This window comes from Sapajus apella, unplaced genomic scaffold (assembly GCF_009761245.1).
Source record: "Sapajus apella isolate SASKATOON/1434 unplaced genomic scaffold, GSC_monkey_1.0 scaffold78, whole genome shotgun sequence".
NCBI classification, from domain to species: domain Eukaryota; kingdom Metazoa; phylum Chordata; class Mammalia; order Primates; family Cebidae; genus Sapajus; species Sapajus apella.
The window spans coordinates 6,322,124-6,334,233 of NW_022437018.1; the positions used below are offsets into that span (position 1 = coordinate 6,322,124).

Consider the following 12,110-nt stretch of genomic DNA (forward strand, 5'->3'; position numbering starts at 1 on the left):
ATGTTGACCAGGATGGTCTCGATCTCTTGACCTCGTGATCCACCCGCCTCGGCCTCCCAAAGTGCTGGGATTACAGGCGTGAGCCACCGCGCCCGGCCTCAAAGCTCTTCTATTGTGCTTGTCCACACAAGTTTACTCCTCAGCCAGAATACGGTTACAGCCTTTGGCTATAAGATTTTTGTGAAGATATTTTCAGACCACTTTTATTCGTTTATATGAATGTATTTATATATTTAGAGGCTTGGACAACACTGAATATAAATGCCATGCATATAAGTGAGCATAAATATTTTCGCTTTGCATTCTTCTTCTTCTTGGTTTTTTACTTGAAAATGGCTTGCAGATACTTTTATACTTGGTTATTTATAGGTTCTCCTGGTTCTTTTACTGGCTCATGCTAGTTCATTGAATGTAATTTATTTAGTTTCAAAATATATTTTAAGGATTTCCTTTTTTCTTCCTTCTTGATTTCATGAAACAATGGATGAATTTTCACAACTTCTACTTCCTTCCTATGAATTCAGTTTATGATGTCTGTAACAAGACTATTGAACTTAAAGAAGACTGTATAGAAGGTTCCGTGCACTAGCTCTTACATTTCATGAGTTGATTTTAGAAAAGTGTTGTCTTTCAGTACAGATGAATAACATTTTATGGAGTTCTTATTATCAGGAGTTGTTGAGTAGAGCCCTGGCTGATTTGATTGCCTACCAAATCAGGTTTAAAAGCTTATTAAGTGATTACTGGATTTGAAAACCTATCAAATAATTATCATGCTTTCTAATTATTATTAGTATATATTTATTCTGAACATTTTAGAAAATATAGGAAACATGGTAATTTCACCACTTGGACATAACTTATGTTAACCTTTTGGTGAGTTTTTCAAAATTGTTCTGTAGGTATATATCATTGTAGATATAGAAGCCTAGCTTCTAAAGCTAGGCTTCCTGAGTTCACATTCTAGTTCTGCTACTTCTTAGTTATGTGTTTTTGAGTAATTTCCATAACTGTTCTGAACCTCAGTTTCTTCATCTGTAGGATGGGGATAATAATATCTCATACAGTTGTGAGAGTCTTATGAAATAAATACATTCAAATAACTAGTAATGAATAAATATATTCAAATACTAACATCTAGCCTGTGTTCCATAAATAAATTATTATGTAAACAATTTGGAACATACTGCATATAATTTGGTACCTTTTCTTCTCATTTAATATGTCCTGAACATTTATCCAGGTGATTAGTAGTCTTCTTGTTAATTATTTTTAATGGCAAAATGGTATACTACTAGCACATGAACATATATTTCATATAACAGTCCATTGTTATTGGACAGTTCAGCAAGTTAAAAGTTTTATGCTATTAAAATAAGTTATTTGTAGTTAGTTTTGTATTCTAACATAATAACAACTCTAAAGTGAATGGCCAAGGCCAATAATGTGTGCCACATCTTAAGGCTTTTATACCTGTTGCCAAAGTGAACAATGGTTTGATGAATTTTAAAATTCTTTCAGTGACTTTAAATAAAACAACTATATTTGCTCCTGATTTATTTCTTATTAGATGAAAATCTTGGCTTAACAGTGTAAGACAATAATGGTCTTTGATTAAATCTGTGGAATAAATGATGTAACATAAAAACTGATGCATTTAAATAAATGTTAGTTTTCAAAATAATTATCTTAAAAGAAAGAATATACATTTGTTAGATCCATGAGTTCATTTATCAAAAAGGTTTTTGAAATTATTCTTTGGCAATTGCATAAATATGTGGATTTTTAATATTATGCTATTTTCTATAGCAAAGTGTAATTGAACTTTATCCCAATATTTTCATTAAAGTTGACTTAATTAATTGCAATGTTTCTTATTTAATATCCATCTTCTTATAAATCAGAATCTTTTTTTTTTTCAGCTGGTATGATAACAATGTATTTGGCTCCGGCAACAGATCGCAACTGGTCCAAACCAATTCTCAGGGTATCTTATAACTAGGAGTGGCCTTAAGACCCTGTTTGTCAAGAATACCTAATTGGAAGTGTAGTCAAAAGGTATTTATTAAGGTTTTTGCTTTCCTGATAAAGGAGATGGTTGTAGCTACCCACCTTTTCTTGTTCTTCACCCTTCTTTCTGCTTGAATGAAGCCAGGGTAGTTGGGACTGCAAAGTCATTTTGTGACCAGAGAGATCACCTCAACTTCACTGAGCTTTTGAGGCAAGTCAATAACTGCCTATCTCCAGATTTTTTATTGTATGAAGGGAAAAAAGAATTATTCTATCTTTTTGTGACTAATGACTTTTACTTGACTTGAAGGCATTCCTAAACATAAACACTGCTACTTTTACAACTACTTTTGAGACAGAGAGTTCGTCAAAATTAACTGCTCTATAACTATTTATGCATTCGTTATAAAATATGTTAGTTTTTAAAGACATAAGTCAAAGAAATTACAGAATTAGTGTTGGAAAGATCTTTAGAAATCATTTAATTCAGTTGTTCTCAGTGGTGGATTTTCATTACGATTATTGTTGGAACTTTAGAGGAATGCACATATTTGTGCCCCATGCGCAGGCATTGTGGTTCAGTGGATCTCAGATGGGCTCCAGGAATCTTTGTTTTTTAAAACTACAGGGTGATTCTAAGTTACTGATCTATATCAGTAATCTTTCTCAAACAATGTAAATGATCTGTGGACTACCCTGAAATATGTGTATCTAGCAACAGATTAGAATTTTTCAGCCTAGATAGGGGAAGTAACTTTATGAAACTGTATTGTTAGACATATGTAAGATGCTGGTAAGTATGGGAAGAAAACAGTCATTGTAAATCAGAGTTAACTATGGATGATTTTCTTTCTAGAAAATAAAAATAGGGGGGTTAATATTATTATTTCAACAGTCTCATCTTCCATGAGAATTTCACCTTCAGTTCCACTGTTCAAAATTGTTTAGATTTCCAGAGTTGACTGAGATTTAGTCCAGTGGTGTGGATCTACCTTGTTTGAAAGATTAGCCTTGGTTAATGAATGAAGGCAGCTTGGAGGGGGCTGTTGGCAGAAGGTGGTGCTGGTCATTGTTGTGCCCTTTCCCTTCCCAATTTCTCTACCACAAGAAAGTGACTTTGCTATGGAAGTTGATAAAAGCACAGTTTGATTGCTTTTATTTCAGTTATATGCGCAATTACTTTATAAATTCTTCAAGACCTCAGTTGACAAGTCAATCTGGTTTCTATTTATTATGTAGTCCCAAATGATTTGAATAATTTATTATTTAATAAATACCCATTCTCCGAAATGAGCTCTAGTAATTTTTAGAGATAGAAGGCAAATGCTCAGAAATAGTTATTTCTAGGCCTGAAAGAATACATTTTCTTAAATCTCAAATTGTGACTCATTAAAGATAAGTTATACCACTCACTCAAGCTCTTTCAGCTCCAATTTAGCCATTTTCCATTTAAACTAGGATAGTCTTATTTTATTAATTGGTAGCTCATTCTAGAAAATGTATTTTATATGCATAAATTTCAAATATACAAATTTATACATGTACATTACATATATAAATATGCATCATGTATATGTGCGTATATAGTGAACAGTTATATTTATTCATGTATATATACAGTATGTAAATGTGTATGTATATACAGAGAAATTTATCCTAAAGTATATTACATAGTCTCCTAGAAGTATATAGAAAAAATATTTTTGAAGATTTTTTTCTATCTTTTCCTACTCCTTTTGCATAAACAAGATCCTGGCCTGCTTGTAGAATTTAAGATACGCTAAATATAAAAAAAATGCATCCTTTGTAACTGGGTCTTAATAGCTGTGGTTATCTACGGCCTTGGATATGTTGTCCTTTTGATTTTATTCTAGGCAGCAATTGGCAGAGAAGACCTAGGCTTCAAGGGTCTAGACTTCTCTTGACTATATTATTGTTGGAACCATTTCCAGGTCAATAGCCTGGGGCTTTAGGTACAAGGTTTGCTGAGGTACAAGGCAGCAGGTGCTGTTAGCTGCCTGAACAGAGAAGCAGTATTGTTTTGTTGAAGAGCATAGTCTTCAGAGTTTAATTGCAGCTTTCCCACTTGCAAAATGTGAGCCTGGCCAAGCTATGTGAGATCTCTAAACTTCACACTTGTTATCTCCAAAATTTTTTTAATAAAGGTTAAGAATTAAATGTCATAACTCTTGTAACAGCACATAGTGTTAGCTATCCCTGGGCCTAGAATGTGGTAAATGCCCAGCCAATGTTAATTGCCAAATTAATCAAGACTTTTTCATGTACATAGGACAATAAAAATCAGTCCCAAACTAACTTGCATAGCATTGGAAATTAGCTTACATAACACAAAAGTCATATTTTCAAGTTGCTTAGTCTTGCCTAGATGTAGGTTTTCAGGAAACAGAGTAAGTTCAGTGTCTTTCGTATCTCAGTTTTACTTTCTTCTACTTTTGCTTTACTTTCAGATATGTTTACTCTGTAATTTACAAAGATGACCCCTAGTAGCTTCTACTTATGTGGTCCTTAGAGCAGAGATCTCAGAAGGGGAGAGTGTATCTTTCTCAGTAGTTCCAAGAAAGTCTCAAAGAAGGCTCTCATTGGCTCAGCTTGGATCATTTGCCAATTATTTATCCAATCAGTCTAATCACTTGGGCCAGGGTTTTTATTGCTCTGATTAGATATGCAAGGTTACATATCTACCCCACAGGGGTGGAGATGAGAACTTGTAATTGTGTCTGTGTGTGTTGTGAGTGCAGCAAAGGTTATCTGAAATTCATAGACTGAGAGTAGAAATGAACTTGTTTTCCCAAAGACAAATGGGAGTTCTGTTCTGCTGCAGGAGACAAAGAATGTTGGTTATGGTAAAAGAAAATCATAATGACCAGAATATAATGACCTCCCAAACTACACATATACTCTATATGTAGTTCTTGCCATATTATCTTGCTTATTTTTTATAGCATGAGCTCATAATTATTATTAATTTTTCTTTATTAATTGATTCTCCTCCCACTGTACAGTATGTTTCATGACTTCAGGGATTAAATTTATGTTTTTCACTGCTATCAAACTGCCTGAGTCTGTAAATAATACTTTTATTTTTAGCTTAATAAATGTTGAATAAATTTTAAAAATAGATATAATTGATGCACTCTGTTTTTGTTATTCAGTGTGAGATGCAAACAAGGACGTCATTTTCAAATTCCCTGCTTTCTTAAAAGAAAACATATTTTTTTCTACCTTTACTAAGAAATTCTCGTCACCATTATTTTGTTTTCTATGGCTGTAATTGGGCCAGCATCTTTAACTCCTTTACCCATAATCTCACAGCCTCAGCCATGTAAATTCCACGGCAAACACATACGCACAGTTTTCTAACTGGTCATTTGCAAAGTGTTATTATGATCTTAGAATAGATTGCTGATGTTCTCACTCATAAGTGGTGTTGAACAATGAGAACACATGGACGCAAGGAGGGGAACATCACACACCAGGGCCTGTTGGGGATTAGGGGGACTAGGGGAGGGTTAGCATGGGGTGAGGGGTTGGGTTGGGATAACATTAAGAGAAATATCTAATGTAGATGACGGGGGAATGGATGCAGCAAACCACCATGGCATGTGTATACCTATGTAACAATCCTGAATGATACACCATGGAATGTGTATACCTATCGAACAATCCCCCGAACTTAAAGTCTAATAAATTATTTAATGCAAAAAAAGAGAACAGATTGCTGAATAACCTGAGTCTTTGTCATCAAAGATAATGTCTTAGTCTGTTTATGGTGCTACAACAAAATACCTGAGACTGTGTAATTCATAAAGAACAGAAATTTATTTTCTCCCAGTTCTAGAAACTGAGAAGTCCAAGATCAAAGTGCTCGCAGGTTTGGTTGTCTGGTGAAGGCTGATCTCATTTCCTCACACAGCAGAACAGCAGAAAACAAGCGAGCAAGCTAGCTAGATGCTGCGTGAAGCCTCTTTCATAAGAGCATTAACCCCATTAATAATGGAGGAGCCCTCATGGCCTAATTACTTTTATTTCTTCCTTTTTTGAGAAAGCAATGGATTATTCAGTAAATACGTGGAGAACATCAAAATTCAAAAACCATATTTAATCTAGGCATCTGTGAACAAAATTAAAGCATATTGCCTTGCTGAAGTTGAAGGTAACAAGAATTCACATATCTATTAGCCATCTGTGGAAATGTCCCCAGAAAAATTATGCCTTGAAAGAAAATACTGTTAATGTAGCTGAGTCCAGGTTGCCTACTCAGGTTTGTCTAAAGCAGCAGTGAATTCCAAAAGTAAGACAAGCATGATCTAATTAATTGTACATGTTCTACATGAAATGATGATGGAATGACAAACACTTTTTGTGCCTGATAAGCCTATTAATAAAGAAGAGGGAGATGGTTATTTGACTGTTTTATCTGTGGAAGAGAAAAACCAATCATAGATATTCTGGTTATAACACAGAATACTTTGGTGGGAATGGTGCACTGGTGTATTTGTTCCTTCTCACACTGCTAAGGAGAAATACCTGATGTTGGGTAATTTATAAAAGAAAGAGGTTTAATGGACTCACAGTTTCACATGCCTGGGGAGGCCTCACAATCACGGCAGAAGGTGAAGGAGGAGCAAAGCCATGTCTTACATGGTGGCAGGCAAGAGAGCGTGTGCCGGGGAACTGCCCTTTATAAAACCACCAGATTTTGTGAGACCTATTCAGTAGCGTGAGAACAATGCAGGAAAAAATGGGCCTCCATGACTCAATTACTTCCCACCAGCTGCCTCCCATGATACATGGGGATTATGGAAGCTGTAATTCAAGATGAGATTTGGGTGGGGACACAGCCAAACTATATCAACTAGGTACCCCAGTTTGACTCTACAGCACCTTTATTGTGTTTCTGTACAGCACCTTTATTGTATTACTGTTACCCCGATGATGACAACAATGAAAATGGTTCTGATGATGACAGCTATTTTCTTGAGCACTAAATGACTCTGTTAATCATTTGAAATTCATGATCTCATTTTAACACTTGAAATAAAGTATAAATTGGCACAATTATTTTTTTCCTGTTGTTCTTATGAAGAGAGGTTTTGAGAAGTTAGGTCAGTTGCCCAGGATTGTGCAGCCAATGAGTGGTATAGATGAGACTCCAGCCCAGGTCTGTTTCACTATAGAGTTAACATGCTCATAATCACTATCAGCCCTTCTGATGGTTATTTTGATGTCTTTGAAATGATCAATCTAAAGTTAAATCTACAAAAATGTCTCGCAGAGAGCTAAACCCAGGACCCATTATCAGCCAACGAAAGCACAGACAGTTCATGAGGCCCACTCTGGAATAGCCAGTTGAGTTTCCCCTCACAGCTTTAACCACATTACTCTACCGTTCACTAACTCTAGTTTGTCTAAGGTAAGCACTGGAGATCACCTTAATGCTGCTTATGTGAATCTTTAAAATCCTATTATTGGTTTCTGAAGGCTTTCATCCATCACCCCCTTGTGATGAATCTCTAACAAGGCATTTGCCCCTCCTTTCACTTTCAGATTCCCTCATCCTCAATAAATTTCTCTGTGAAGTCACAATTAATCTTGAGTAGCACATTAACCTTGTTCATATCAAAGTAACCCTGCAGGTTTTGCAGTTTTACATGCGATTAGAGACAGGTACCTCACATGCTGCGAGTCTCCTTTCACCACGCGCAGAAGGATAAGGATGAACTTTCTGATCTCTGCTCCCATTTATCTCTGTTCCCCAGGCAGGCTTGGCTATCTGCAGGGCCCTGCTAGCCTCCTAGCTTTTACACAACTCTGGCTGACCTGTTTGCCTTTTTCTCTCTTATCTGCTTATCATCTAATGAAAGTTCCTTTGCATCTTTTCATTTTCTTTAGTGCCATTGCTCAATAAATTAGTTTGAATTAAACATTCAAACTTCTCAAGCTATGCAGAAAATCTAAACCTTTTATTTAACTGATTAAAAAAAAAATCCCTGTTTAATGTCTGAGAGACTAGATTCCCCTTCAGAGATCATTGTGTTTTTGCATTCAGAAACTCAGATAATAACTCATACTCACTATGTCTCCAAAAGTAAGAAGGTTGATTAATACTTCAAGATTCCACTAGAGACAGCCCCTTCATGCAGTCTAGTTATCTGGTGACACTCAGCGATAAGCAGGAAAAGCCATGCTCAGGCTCAGAGCAAAAAGCCTTTAACATAGTGTGATCAGAATGTGACATGACCCCCTTATCACCCATCTATATTCGCTTGCTCATCTGCTATGGAACTTAACATTTCAACCATTTTAATAATATTTCAAATTTAGACTTTAGAAGCCTTTTTAAAGTATAATTAAGTCACCTGAGAAGGGTCACCTTTCCAGACATTAATGGCTATTAACATAAAATTAAGGATTAGTTTTGAGTCACTTCAATGACTCAAGAAGGACAAAAAGTGACTAATAGAGTGATATGACAAACTTAGATGTGATGAGGTGTTGGGAATGTTTTACATCAGGTGGCTCGACATCTGGAGGGCAGGTTTCGTTGGGACAGTGTGGTGAAAAGTTCAGGAATGTAACAGTGAAGGATTTTTGTCGACATAAATGAGTTGGGGGTGGAGGAATACCTACAAAGGTTGAAGTGGGCAGAGAGCCTGGGAAAACGCTAAAGTATATATGTCTATTTTTAAATTTTGTCAAAGGCTCACAGTTATTTTAAAATGGATAATTTTAACTTAATACTTGTTTCTTCTTTTCTTTTGGCAGAAATCATACCAAAGAGCATAGCAAAGAGCAAAGCAAAGGCATTGCTATATCTGATGAAACTGGTCTGCCAGTATGTGTTTCTCATCATTTCCTAACTGAAGCTCCAGATTTAGTGAAACTGGAAAGAGGTACGTGCCTCAAATGGGAATTTTTCAAGTTCCCTTATAGAGAGTGGCATTGAGCAGATCCTTTACGTTCAGTTAACTAGCATGTTTCACTAGTTTAAAGCCTCATAAAATATATGTGAGATGAAAAGAGTATGATGTATGGAATTTGCAATGTAGAGAAGTACTTTTTAAACACAACATGGAACACTTAAAGGTAAAATCATCAAATAGAGAGTATTAGGGAGGAAAAGGAGGGATAGCTGATCTGCCTGTGAGTTCAACACCAGCAGATTAGGTACCTCAAGCTGATTATTCGTCCCTAAGAGGAAAACAAAGAGACCAAATGGCCAAGCATGGAAACATAAAACTCCTATTGCAGAAAGATGAGTTTTGACAATTAGACAAAAAGGTGAAAGCTATTATTATGGAAAAGGAAAATCAGTAGATCAAAGATCACTAAGAATGACAGTGTCTAGGAAACAAATAGGAACAACTCTATTTTCTGAGGGTGACATACTCAGAGGGCTTCAGAAATAAAAAATGGGACCGAACCTGGTGGTCAAGAAACAAGCAAACAAAAAAGGGCTGAGCAACCAGACATACCTGAGGGAAATCTACATCAACAGAGAATCTTAAAGAAAAAAAATAAAGTATGGGGGTTTGGAATTACTTTTTTTGAGGAAATCAAGTAGAATCCCACTATGAAATAATTGCTTGAGAAAGAACACATCTCTTTAAAGAACAAATACAGGGACAGGGACTTATTTTCACAAGTACTAGAATCATAGTCTTTGTGAATCTCTTGCACTCTCCTGGGAATTTGTTCTAGTTCTGGAGTCACAGGGGATGTATACAAAACAGCAGTCATGGGAGAGTAAGAGAAGCCTGTTTTATTTTTTAAACCATGTTTTAAACTAAGCCATTTAGTGGATTTCCTTTGATAGAGGTAAAGAAAAATTGGAAAACAATGAAAAAATCCAGAAAAAAAATGGGTAGGGAAAGAAGAGGTGATATGAAATTTAAAAAAAAAAAAAAAAAAAAAAGGAAGAACATAAAGTAAGAGGAAACAAACTGAAGATTTTTTTTTTTTTTTTTGGAGACCTTATGAGGTACCTGGTACTGTAATAGCTCTTTTACAGTCTATTTCTTTTTATCATTTCAAAAAGTATTCCATTTTACAGATAAAGTTGAGGCACAGATCTAAGTATTACATGGCACACACAGCTGCTTTTATCCATAATCAAGGTCAATCTCTGTGACTGGAACTACCATACTTTTCTATGACAGGTTTCTTAGATTTGGATTTAGAAGACCTGGATTCAGTCTTACAGTCTTGCCCTGTCACGTATCAGCTATGATATTTTGTTTTGTTTTAATATAGAGTCTTGCTCTGTCACCCAGGCTGTAGTGCAGTGGTGCAATCTTGGCTCACTGCAATCTCTGGCTCCCAGATTCAAGCAGTTCTCCTACCTCAGCCTCTGAATAGCTGGGATTACAGGTGTGCACCATCACCTCTGACTAATTTTTGTATTTTTAGTAGAGATGGGGTTTCACTCTGTTGGCCAGGCTTCAATTCCTGAACTCAAATGATCCACCTGTCTTGGCTTCCCAAAATGCTGAAATTACAGATATGAGCCACCACAGCTGGCCTGATGTTAAATTAATGCAACAATTTTTTTATTTATTAAGTGCTTACTATGTGCCGTTGGCTCTTCTAGATACCTAGGAATCAGCAATGGATTAAGCAGAGAAAAGTTCCCACTTGTATACAGCACATATTCTAGTGGGGGTAGCTGCTTGCAGGGGCCCTCAGACAAGTCAATACACTTCTCTCAGTTTGTCTCATTACCTCTAAAATGAGACATTTATAATATGTCATTCACAAGATCTGTTTCTGTGACTGAACTTGACAGCTATAAACTGTGATATGCTTTACAAACACTATTCTCTGATCACCTAGAACATGCCTGGCATGCAGTAGTGCTCAGTAACTGCTGCATGAGAGGGAAGAAAACAAGAGAGAAAGAGAGGCAGAAGAGCAGGTGGGAGTGATGGCTGTAGGTGCTCTTCAGCGGCTTCTGGTTATGGATGATCCAGTCATATTTCAAGGCAGAAGCAGAGTACAATATTGGCAGAGATGGATCTTTTTTGTATTACTTGAAAAAATAAAATTATAGTCTACCCTTCTAAAGCAAGTAGTTGATATTTGGAGTTGGAATGGTAGGATTGAGGTAGGGATCATCAGAGCAACATCTAGGGGGATCACATGGGTAAGACTGAGACATTCACACTCAAGGAGCCATGTGTTAATAGTACAATGGATGTTACAGTTTGTTCCAATTCCCCTGGCCTTCTGCCCTCCTTACCTTTTAAGAAAAAAAAGTAATTCTGGCATGGTTGTCCATAAAATACCAATTACAGTTAAGATGGCATGAAATCTCCTAGACTCGGCATCTCCCACTCTGTCCTAGACAGGACATTACCTCGACTGTCTTTTAGATATTTCCGGCTCATTCAAGTCCCAAGGGGGGTAGGTCTCGTGTTTAACTGGTGTCTCATCTTGCAAACGTGTTAGTCAATGCTTATTCCCCTGTACGTAGTGAGACTCATGTAGAGGCAACAGTCATTTGAACTGATTGAAGTACTCAGGCTTGGCAGATTATAAAGTCAGAGACCAGATCTCAGAAAACCATACATACAGACACACACATACCCACAACATAAGGCAAGGTATGGCCACAACACAAATGAGAGACACTTCAGTGTTAGAATTTGTTTTGCCATCCCAGGTACCAAATAGAAATGGAGTTAAACTTTGTGTAGGGATTAAAACTTTATTTTCACATAGTAGCACTTATACTATGTACTTTTTACCCCTGCTGAGCCATCCTGCTTACTTAAAGGGTGCTGTGAGTGGCGGTTGCTCTACAGTCTCCTGACTGAATGTGTCTTTCCTGACAGTTTACTTAGTGGTAAACACCACAATGTTACCATGTCCATTTACAGAGGATATGAAACAAAGGAACAAAGGAAGAGTTTGTGTGATAGTGATCTTTTTGTGATTCCAAATGCCATGTTCTTACTCTACTTAATCTTTCCGTTATGTCTTTATTTGGACCAGGCACTCGCATTGATGTCAAACCAGCTGGCTTCAGGGCAGATAAGAACATCCTGACATTCCCTGAAGGGGCTTGACTTATAAAGGCA

General features: G+C 36.5%; 1 long non-coding RNA gene across 1 annotated transcript in view; it reads left to right on the forward strand.

The window, feature by feature from the left end:
• The window catches only part of LOC116532998, a 305,086-nt gene that overhangs the window by 12,780 nt on the left and 280,196 nt on the right, over positions 1-12,110 (forward strand). Inside the window, exon 2 of the long non-coding RNA XR_004261032.1 lies at positions 8,797-8,924. This is a non-coding gene — a long non-coding RNA (uncharacterized LOC116532998). The remainder of the gene's footprint in view (positions 1-8,796; positions 8,925-12,110) is intronic.